Here is a 12,190-nt window from a genome sequence, read left to right on the forward strand (position 1 = left end):
GAAGATTGCACATGGGGACTTTGGCATGTTGTGAAACTCTTTTGTATCAGGAGGTAGCGGTGTCCTGTCTATCTGCTCCTGTAAAGGAGCTATAAACAGTGTGTACTTTCCATTCCCAGTGGTGGATTTAGTTTGCTGACCAGTGTATCCCTCTGAGTCAGGAGGTATTACAACCAACTTCCGCTGCCCACCTTCACCTGGAAAATAGTAAAACACCTACTGTTATTGTTGCCCTTGAACCAGGGACCTGTACTACGAAGGGAGTTCCACCTACCCAGATGTAACCCAGGGTTACTTTGCTAAACCGGGGTTGACAAAACCTGGTTATCTTCATTGGCGTTAATCGGTACTACGACGCTAAGTAAGAAGTTGATTTGTTGAACTGGGGTTAACCTCATCAGAGTTGGTGCGCGTTCACATTAAATGGGCGGGTTGCAGTGCAAAGCCACCACTTTTAATCATGACGTGATCACGTTATTTTATGGATAAGGAATGCGCAATGGTTATAAAAAGTTGCGAGGAATTAAAACCCACTCTACGACACAAATCAATTACGTCGGCAGCAAACAAAGCAAGACAAGGCTGTTGGCAACGTATTGCAAATTGGACATATGAAAGTAAAGTTTTATTTCATGTTCCTTAGGCTAAATAGCCTGTGTGTTACGGAGGATTAATATCTTGCGGAATGTGTGAAATGTGTTGAAATAGGCTATTTTGAGTTCATAAGAGTCCTACAGATGCAACACAATTCATGCCATGTAGATTAATAAGGATAATTGAATGTTTAGCCTCATTGACTGATTTAGTGTATGCCTATCCTGTGAACATTTTAGATGCAACGGCAGTGGCAGCAGGTGAAAATGAAACTCAAAAACACTCAGAAGGTTTATAGGCTATACAGGCCTAGTTATAGCTTGCATTAATATATCTTAATTATGAAAATATGTTATAGCATAGTGCCTATGCTTATAGCCTCCACTTTCAGCTGACAAATGCTCGGCTGAGAATGTATAGGCTATCTTTCATAGAGAACATTCTATAATATGGAGAAAGATTCTGGCGGTCTTTAAACCCTCGCCTTGCGAAGAGAGCCGCTTACAATTTGCGCTCCAATAATGGATCTTCCAGGTAGCCTACGTCGACATTGTGGGGTGGTAGGCTACTTCGCCTATAAAGGGTGTGGTTAACCGCAAACCTCGGGTTAACCAAGAACATAACCTGCTCGCCGGAGCAGGTTTGAGATGCAGCGTAAATTGCCATGGCAGCATACCTCGGTTAAAACCTATCCACCTTTCGTAGTACGGGTTAACCGGGAAGTTACGCCACACGTGATCAACTTACTCTCGAAGTTACCCAGCTAAGCCAGTAACCCCGCTTCGTAGTACAGGCCCCTGGTCTCGACCGGTCCTGGTGGGCCCAGCACCAGAGAACGGGAGACGGGTGACTGGCAAAACCCCGTTGATCACGGTAGTCCTGCAAGCTAGCCTGCTGTGGTTGGTTTCTCTGGTGGGCCCAGCACCAGAGAAACTATGCGTCTCTCCGAGACAGGTGGCAAACAGCAATCCAACGACCCCAGTCCGGAGATGTCCCAGGGATTTTGTCGTCCTCAGATGGGCCCAGCAACGGAGGCACGACCCAGTCCTTCCAAACACTAAGGCTGGCACGTCCGGAGAGGCGCTGTAGGTCCCGGAGCTAGCGCGTAGCAAGCTAGCGAGTAGTGTCAACGCTGTATAAACCAGCACCGGGTTTCACACCAAACAGAATTCTGTCTACCGAACACTACACTCAGACTAGAGTCGCTTAACAAGCAAACGCGGGTCGCTGACAATCACTGGCACTAACAGAGTAGTTAGCCGACAAAACAGGACTTCTCTAGTCGGGACTCTGCACTGGACTGAACTGAACGAGCCGTCACGTAACTGAGGTAAAGCTATGGAATGTTCAGATTCCCCCAGTTTCGCGGGCATAATTAAACAACAAGAATTTATTGGCTGGTTATACAATTCAAATAAAAGCAAAACAAATAAAGACATCTGATTGGATTACAGGCAAAGAACTCCAGAGTACACAAGCATGTAAACACAAAACATTGTGGCCAATGTATTAATGTAAAACAAACAAACTTAGTTTTAAAGGTGCTTACACTCTCCCCCCACCAATTAAACAGCATGCCCCCATTGAGTAGGAAACCAAATAAAACAAAATCAACCAACCAAAACAACAAACACAGCCTAATACTTAACAGCTAGCTATGGGTGTAATGGCAGGTGTGTAATGGCAGATGTGTATGGAAGTCTTGCACGGCATAAGAAATGGCTTGGGTGTACATGTGCTACAAAGAGCCTGTGGAGAACACCACCAGGCATGAGAAGGCTGCTCTGATGCTAGATGTGACGCCACTAGACTAGTGTGCTTGCTCTGCACTCCCAGTTTGCCATAAGTCAAACGATCCGCAGGCTTCCTTTCCCTATGTGACCTACACACTGCAGAGGGTACTGAGTCTAAGGGAGCTGCAGGGATAGTTAAAAAGGGAACATCAGGACGGCTACCATCCCGGCCTGCAGCTGCTAAATCCTCTACTACCTCAGGGGACCTGTGTGCAGAAATGGGGAGTGCAGTGTTGAGGGGAGATGCGACTACCTCACTAGGTGTGTGCACTAGCCTAGGGACTCTAATACCCCTTTTCCACCGACGCGGTTCTGGTGCTGGTTTGGAGCCAGTGCCAAGTCTGGAACCGGTTCTTTGCTTTTCCACACAAAATAACCTGGCTCTGGGCCAGGAAAACTGGTTCCAACTCCGCACCAACTTTGAGCTGGTCCAGAGATAAGAACCAGTTACGTCAGGTGTTGGGAGCGGGATTTCAGCAAATCAGAAGCTTGCGTTGTCCACAGAGGCGGGAGTAACAAAAAAAATCAGAAAACAATGGCGGCGGCTCCGGGGGTCGTAACTGGAAATATTCAATGTGCATAAAGGTTTCTTGACCACTTTTAAAGGCTAATTTTGATACGGTTTATTGTTTATATGTGACACAAATATGTTCCGGACACACAGATCATTGTAGGTTGCTGTAAGCTCCCGAACGGTAGAGTTAGCTTGTTAGCTTGTTGACCTATTAGAACCATAGCAACTAGATACCTAGCATGCTGATATGAACTACTGTTTCTGGTCAGGCTAACTAACGTTAGCTAGCAGCAAAACACACCAGCGTAGCCATAACCATAACAACGGATGGATACAGTCAAATGGATACAGTGATACGGTTGAACTCTCGACATTTGAGCTTTTTGTGCACTAAGTTAATCGTAATAAGTTTCTCCACCACGTCTCCATTTCTGCTGGTTGTTTTGGGATACAAAAGGCAAGCGCACGTACAGTGACGTAGCGACGCAGCACTACTCTGGCACTCAGTCTGTGGAAAAGCGAGCCGGTTCTTGGATAATCGGCAGGGAGCACCAGCACCGAACTGGCACTAGCACCAGCCCGGAACCAGCACCTGGTTCGTGGCGGTGGAAAAGGGGTATAAATGGGGTGGAGACACACGGCGCGGTGAACTCTGGTTTAGGCGGGCTGACCTGTGTGCTGGCACTCCGAGGTGTGTTTTACGCTGCATACTCTTCATAACAGCAATATTCCGAATCTGAATCAGAAGAGCTAAGTTGTCTGAGAGTTTCGGTAGGCAACACTTCAGAGACACCACCCCTACGATTCTCCTTAACCCTTCTAGGCCTCACAACTCTGGGGCACGGAGCTGGAGATGTATCAACTCCGGGGCCCAATCTCACCTCCTGTCCCAACGGCAAAATGTGGTTGCGGTGCATCACCTTGATTGGACCTTTACCATCCACCGGCCTCAACCTGTACACAGGGAGGTCTGAAAGCTGATTCTCCACGATATAAGGACAAGAGCTCCATCTATCTGCCAGCTTCTGTTTTCCTTTCAAACCAAGGTTCCGAATCAACACCCGATCCCCAGGAGTAAGGCAGTGATACCTGACCTTCTGGTCATAGCGCACCTTGTTACCCTGGTTCATTGTCAGCAGACGCCTGTGCTAACAGATAAGTAGCTTGTAGCTCCTGCTTCATCTTTTCCACATATTTCAAATGTGAGGAGGACGACAGGTTATCCACGGACACACCAAAACAAACATCCACAGGGAGCCGTGCTTCCCGACCAAACATGAGAAAATAAGGTGAATAGCCAGTAGCCTCATTTGGAGTGCAATTATAAGCATGAACCAGATGCGCTATGTGCTGACTCCATTTTGATTTCTGGTGGGACTCCAAAGTGCCTAACATGTCTAACAAGGTTCTATTGAACCTCTCAGGCTGGGGATCCCCCTGAGGATGGTACGGGGACGTACGTGACTTCTTCACCCCCAACATAGTCAACATCTCTTTTACCAACCGACTTTCAAAGTCCCTACCTTGGTCAGAGTGAATACGGGTGGGCAACCCATAATGAAGGAAGTATTTCTCCCACAGCGTCTTTGCAACAGTGACAGCTGTCTGGTCCCGTGTAGGAAAAGCTTGAGCATACCTCGTAAAGTGGTCTGTAATGACCAGCACATTACTAACATTACGCGAATCAGGCTCAATCGAAAGAAAATCGATACACACCAGATCCATGGGCCCTGAACTCTGGATGTGAGAAAGAGGAGCAGCTTGCTGAGGCAACGTTTTCCGCTTGATGCATCTCTCACATGACTTACAGTATTTCTCTGCATCAGTCTTCATACGAGGCCAGTAAAACCAAACTATAGGACTTATCGAATCCCAAATGGCCAATATCATCATGCAAAGACTGAAACACCACACTATGAAACTGCTTAGGCAACACCAACTGCCTCACACACTGATCAGCCTGCTTGATGGTCCTATACAACAACCCTTCATCAATGGACAACTTCGACCACTCCTTTTTCCAGATTTTCAAATAGCTGGGCGCCATCTTGTAATCAAGTCGCGATAAACCGACTGACGAGCACGAACGAACAGGAAGGACAGGGGAACATATTGCAAAAGTAATTCCATAGGAAATATATAGTTATACTGTCTATATGAGCATGATGAGTAACAAAGCTCAAAATGTTTGCAATATGTCCCCCTGTCTTTCCTGTTCGTTTGTGCTCGTCAGTCGACTTATCGCGATTTCACCACAAGATGGCGCCCAGCGGAGAGATTCTATGAAGGTACTGCTTGAATAAACAGTCTTTTTAAATAAACTTCCTGTGCACTTCCAAAGTTCTAAGTATCTCGTTTTAAATGTCAGGACCCTCAGAAGTCTACCAATGCAGTGTGGAATTACTTGGAACCTTTTTAATGGTTTAAAAATAGCGATTTAGCTGCATAGGCTACATGATGCCCAATCTAATAGATTCAAGCCTACTGCAAGCTAGGCTGAAAACGGCGGAGTTCGGAATGCTGGGGGGTGAGCGAAGGTCCGTCTTCAACACGTGTGAGTACACCTTAGCATGTTTCGGTACAGTTAAGCTCAATTTCACACTGGAATTCTCCTTTAAGTATATATATTTGGTGAGACTTTGTACTTTGACTCCACTACATTTCTAAGTGAAAATTCGTACTTTTACTCCGTTACGTTTATGAAAAACCCTCTCGTTCCATTTTGGCAAAGCGAATCACATGTCCAAACTTCGGCCCGCACGCACTTAAATGCGGCCCGCCGAGCATGCATTATTTTATATAGATCTGGCCCGCCAAGCTATCATTGGCTTTTCGCTATTTTTTATTTCAGCAACAACGTTGTGGTTAACATTACTGCAAACTGCTGAACACTCTTCTTAGCGAACGTTTACATTTACAATGTCAATATCAAAACAGCATGTTACCTAGAGATGAAAGCCTACTCTTTGAAATCTCTATTGCAGCAAATCTAATTTACGTGTTACTCATAATGCATAACGTAGGCCTAATTGGGAACGTGTGAGCGTGCATGAAAGGGAGAGAGTGAATTGTTGATAACTATATCGCTTTATAAACTAGAGGGCAGCCATTGAGTGGAGCCGGCAAGAGTCTTTTAGTGACAGTGCACCATTTATAAATGAATTAAAGAGCATCATATTCACCGTAGTTCTTAACAAATGTATTTTCTACAACACAATTACTTTGTCATTATTATCATAATATCATAATTTCTTTGTGCTTGAAGAATGTGTCGTAAATGAATAAATGTTCTTCCTAAATGCTAGGGGGAAGGAAGTATTTGACCCCCTATGTGTAACCCTATGGGAATTTAACACATAGGGTTAACATAGGGGCAGGCAGATTTTTATTTTTAAAGGCCAGCTTTTTCATGGATCCAGGATATATGCATCCTGATAAAGTTCCCTTGGCCGTTGGAATTAAAATAGCCCCACATCGTCACATAACCTTCACCAGCTAGATATTGGCATGGTGCTTTTTCCAGTAGGCCTATTAGCCTGTTTGATTTGCATTGAGCTCACTGAGCATCAAACAGGCTAATAGGCCTACTGGAAAAAGCACCATGGCAATCTGTTTGTTTGCAGTTTGATTTTTACTCATTTTTTTTCCATTAAGGCATTAAGATCAATTGTCAAATGATGATTTTATATTCCTCTTTTTAGGCAACTTTAGCATGGTATCAAATACATGTTCTCCCCACTGTAGATAGCTTCTAATGCTTTGTGCTTATACTCTTTTAAATAGACAAATGTAAGAAACTATTTGAAGAGTGGCATTATTATTTCACCTTATAAGCTGATTTAGCAGGAGCTTTGATGTGAAAATGATCAATGATAATTATAATTAAGCCATTAGAACCTTAATTCATTGAAGTAGCCTACTTTACTTTTAATACTTAAGTATATGTGAAGGCAAATACTTGTATACTTCTACTTAAGTGAAAATTCAAAGTGGGTACTTTCACTTTTACTCAAGTAATATTTGACACAAGGTATCTATACTTTTACTTAAGTACATAATCAATGTACTTCGTCCACCACTGATTATATTGCGGATTTACTTCAGCTTTTATGGTTAGGCTAGCTGCTAATAAGGTAGCCTACCTTGGCATGGAGGGTAGAGATGCGCGGATGGACTATTATTCTATCCGCAACCGCATATACAACTCATCATCCGTCCGCCATCCATCCGCGCATACGTTTTTTTATGTTTTTTTCAGAACCGCACCCGCCCGCCATCCGCTATTTGTTTAAAGGTCTATGGGTGATCCAAGACACTGATGCGACGCGAGAAAGCTCTTGTTCTAGAAAGATGCAGCTATTTAGTCTAATTAATGGCAATTAGGCTACACGTTATTCTTTATACAAAAAGAAAGAAAGTCCGAATAGAATAACAACAAATTCGCATTACAGGCCAATTAACTCTATATGCAGCTTGTCAGGGTGACGACTAGGACGAGCCTGTTCTGAAGACTCCCGTTAATTTTGATTGCACGAGTGCACGTCTTTTCCAGGCAGACAGTGCAATCCATATCAGCAGGCCTTAAAGTTATAAACTTCTACTTTCTTATTGCACACTGCAGACGAAAACATAGGCAACTTAATTTAAACTTGTTGTTACCTTTGAGTTTGTCACGCACATTCACTGGCGGCGTTGCCATCTCTCATAGTAAACAAAGCAGGCATGGGCTACCGCCGTTCATTCCGACATACCAGCACTCCGACATTGACGTCCAATTGTCGTAGTGCAGGCATGTCTCATTATGGGAAAAAGTCCCACCACTCCGACATTTTTTTCATGGTCGCAGTGGCGGTATTTAACTTTTTTTTCAAACAACGTGCCATTCCGACATGAGGTCATTAATAGGCTATTAATGTCATAACTATATCCAATTGTGTAAAATAATAAAGATTCACATTTAAAATGTCATTGTGAAGACTTCTTGATATGTGTCTGTTGCGTGCGCGACTCGGGGAAGTGAAAGCAGTTCTATAGACATGGCAAGTTTTTTTCTCTGTCTCATTATTCGCGGACTAGGTGGAGCTAAATTATTATTTTGCTGTCACTTCGTCTGTTTTATGGCCTAGAACAGGGATGGGCAACTGGCGGCCCGCGGGCCACATGCGGCCCGCCTCCTCACTCAGTGCGGCCCGCGGATGATCATTTTTACTGTGATTAAAAATGCGTGTTTTTTTAAAAAAAAAAAAATGTACCGCACCGTCATTGTAATTATACTGTTCGCCGATAGATAGCGCCTCCTATGCAAACCATCTCGTGCCCTCGGACCTTTACCATCGCTGAGGAAAAACAGTGCACACATAGAAGAAAAGTAGAAAACTCATTTAGAAAACTGTAGGCTACCTTTCAGTCAAAATCGGAAGCAGTGTCTGTTCATAGAATGGTAAGGCAAACCCATGTCAAGTTTTGCTAGAAACTATATCAGCCATGAAAGATTTAAACTTCAGTCACCACTACACTACAACACCTTGCGAAAAGTTATCAGAAGTAGCCTGCCCTACACACACGGAGCTTCTCGGCCGCTGTCGTAGCCGACCTCAAATCAAAAGTAGGCTAGCCTACACTAACAATAGCGACTAATTGCCAGAACTACACAGGAATCCGTCTTTTGCTGTTATGTCATCCGCCCGATCCGCGGTTTAACCGCGGAGTCCGCGGCTGTAACCGCTATCCGCGCATCTCTAATGGAGGGGTAGCAGGCGTAGCTGAAGACTCGAGCGTTGCTGGTTCTGAAGTTTTGGAAACGTTTTCGACATCGGACTGTGTTGCTTCATGAGCATTGTTAGATATCTCCTGTTCACTCTGACCACGTCCACGTACCATAAAATTCAATAAACTACTTTGTTTAGGCATATTTATTCTGGGTTAGCTATAGCTAACAGCCAGGTAATAACACGATAACATGTCTGATTCAGAGAGACGTTAGAAGGGGGAGGGTCACATGCAGGTGCGCACGCAGTCACAATCTGGTATTTCAGAATGTAAGATGCTACGGCTCCAATGCTCCAAAAATGATACTCTGACATTTAATAAATACTAATCGCAAAAATAGAACAACCTTTTGCATTATAGCTGTAACCCAGTGCTCACTACTAATTGCATACAGTTTTATAAAGTAACAAGGGGAATGTGGATTTAGGAGGCCTTCTGATTGGGTGGGCCTGACTGACAGGTGGGCGGGCCCAGGCCCATCCGGGCCCACCCATGGCTACGCCCCTGTTTGCGAGGTCTGACATCACAAGCAGTTTTGCTGAATAGCCCATTTTTTTGTGTCTATTTCTAATTTCAAGATTTTTTTCAAGGAGGGCACAACCATGCCTCATGTTCATGATAGCTCTTTGTTTATGCACAACCTCTCATAATTCATGAAAACCAAGAAAAAAATGATTTCCATTCTATGTCACCTTTAAATGTAAGCTGGATACAGTAAAGTACGTACTGATCATGTTTTCGACATTGGCCGCGACCTCTTCCACTTCAATCTGCGACAGCGCAGGTGGTCCGTCCTCCTCCTCATGTTCAGCACTGCTGCCACTGGCACCTGCAGTCCCCTCATCATCATCAAGAGCTCATCCTCCTCTTCAGTCATAGGGATGAGGTTAAATGCCTTCACCATTTTGCTGGCACTGTCAGTGACTACCCTTATCACACGTCCTTCCACATTCCAGTATTTTAGAACACTTTCATACATGTGGTAAATGTAGTATCAATGAAGCTGGTCACTATGCCAAGGTAGCTGTGGCCTCTTCTACTGGTCCAAATGTCTGTTGACACAACAAACCCATCACCTTTTTTCAATATGTCTCGCAAGCCATCCTTCATCTCCTCCCGAGCATGAGGCATCAGCGGGTCCCGTATAGTGTTGTAGCATGGGGGTATGTAGCCTGGCTGGGCCGCACCGGCAAAGTATCTCATCCCTTCTCTCTCTCCTGCAGTCAGCGGTTTATAGTCCATGTAGACCATTCTAAAGAATGCTTTGTCCAATTCTTTTTTTCTCGCCCCAGTAATGGTCGGGGCTCTGACTGCAAAGAAACTTTTGAGTCCCTCACTTTGTTTCTCTGTTTGCTCTTTTTCTCTCTCTAGGCCTAAATAAAAATGATGGACAGGGTTTAATAGGCTACATTAAAATATGTATTTAATTGATAACATGTATTTAATTGATTAGCAAACATGGAAATGCTCACGTTTTTCTCTGGCCTCCCCATGTTCGCGCACCACCTCCTCGTGTATCGCCACATTCACTCTCAATTTCAATCTCGTTCTCTACCTTTTTTACAGTAATTTTGCACCGATATGACCTGTCTGCCTGCTTGTCATAATATTTGAGAAACTCCATCTTTCCATCTCTCAGTCTCTCAACAAATGACCTCTAGCGGCACACGTGATTCTGTGTGGACTTGTGCATGCTCTAGACTCGTGGTGAGAGTGGTATCGGAGCGGAACTGGAGCGAAACGGAACCATCACTCTGGCCTTTGGATAAAAACCCGCTCTGCGCTCTGGCTATATTTCGCAAGCTCCGCTCCACACTCGCCCCGCGCTCAGCTCCGCTCACATGCCCTGGTGTGCGGTTATAGAGTAGAGGCTTCCAGGCATTTTTAACCATTTCTGTGTATCTGCGCAGCCTACTACGATGCGAACTGACAGCTGTTGTCACGATAAGCCTTTGCGCCTAAGTCTAAATAGGCCTATAGGTATAGATCTTGCTAAGTCACTTGATTTTACGGTAAATGCATCCTGTAGCCTAGGCTACTTCTGAAAACCCAGACCGGTCGTGCATCAGTTTCGCTTTTAAAACGCGACAGTGTAGCGTGAGAGGGAAAATGCCTGTTGCGGGCTATTTAATATGCAGTGTATAAGGGCATGACAGACGGGCTCCCATTGTGAGGGCACTCTACGGACCAGCGGCATCTTTAGTTTGGGAGCGTACCTATGTTCCCCAGGTCCTATGTTCCCCGGGTCCTATGTTCCCCACTTTGTATGGGACCGGGGAACATAGAACCCTTTTTTTGGTAAATTTTAAAAAGGGTCCTATGTTCCCCACTTTTCCCAAAAAGGGTCCTATGTTCCCCAGTCGCAAGACATACCGGGGAACATAGGGCCCTTTTGGCGAAAACCGGGGAACATAGGACCTGGGGAACATAGGGATGACCCCCTTTAGTTTAGTAGCATCCAGCAATCAGTACAAATAAGCGTCGTTAAATACAACAATTCAGCAAGATTTGGCCAAAGGTGGGGCCCGGAGTGTCTGCCCCCCCACTCCCTCCGCTGATGCCTGAAGGTTTTCAGTCCAGCATCCATGACGGTCCATGTCGGTGCCGAGTACTCAGCTGTCAGAGAAGGGCTCTGACAGTGTTTTCACGCCGAGGCCACGCCCACGTAATTACCAACCATAGCCTCGTTTTCGCTCATAATGGCGGTTAGGTGTTATAAGCGAATGATAAGTAACAAACCAGCTATCATTGACCAACTGGGGCATTACAAAATGAAACCAAAAGTGAATCTGTGCCTCATTCAGTTTCACATTCACACCATATCTCTCCTTAAAAAGCAAAATAGATTTCAGGGCCATTTGAATTCTACCATCAAAATGTGAAGCTCCCAGGAGCATCAGCTAGAACACCTGAATTTCAGAATTCGGGAGGCAAGCAGAGAAACCAGAAGAACCCAAAAATGTTAAGCAACATTGTACAAATAAACTGATAAGTTGAATTCAACTCAATTCAAATTGAATGGGGCATTGCAAAACAAGACTGAAAGTGACTACGCCACATTCATTTCATGTTAGTTGCTGGCTCAGTATTTGGTCAATGCTATATCAAATGTTCTTGTTCTTTGTCCTACTGACAGTACTTGGTGACCTAACAGGGCTCTTGAATGATTCACACTAAACTTCTCCCTTAAAGAGTCACTGCACCCTAAAATATGTTTTTTGAGCTGTTGATTGATTGAAAATACTCATAAGTGGTGAACTGTACTATTACCAGGGTTAATATTGACAAAAATCGTGTTTCTCGACAAAAGTAACATTTTGTCTGATTTTGTATTGGAGATATTGCTCTCCACGCATTCTACAGGTTGAAACATGCCATGGCATGTTGGTCCAAAATGCTATTGGAATGCTGACGAAGTCCTGTACTTCTCGTCCAACACTACGTCACCGGGTCGTTACAAATTAGGAATGAAACGCCCTAACACCTGCCGCCCTGATTAGCCTGCCTGTGATAAGCCATG

This window comes from Sardina pilchardus, chromosome 22, assembly GCF_963854185.1.
Source record: "Sardina pilchardus chromosome 22, fSarPil1.1, whole genome shotgun sequence".
Taxonomy (NCBI): Eukaryota; Metazoa; Chordata; class Actinopteri; order Clupeiformes; family Clupeidae; genus Sardina; species Sardina pilchardus.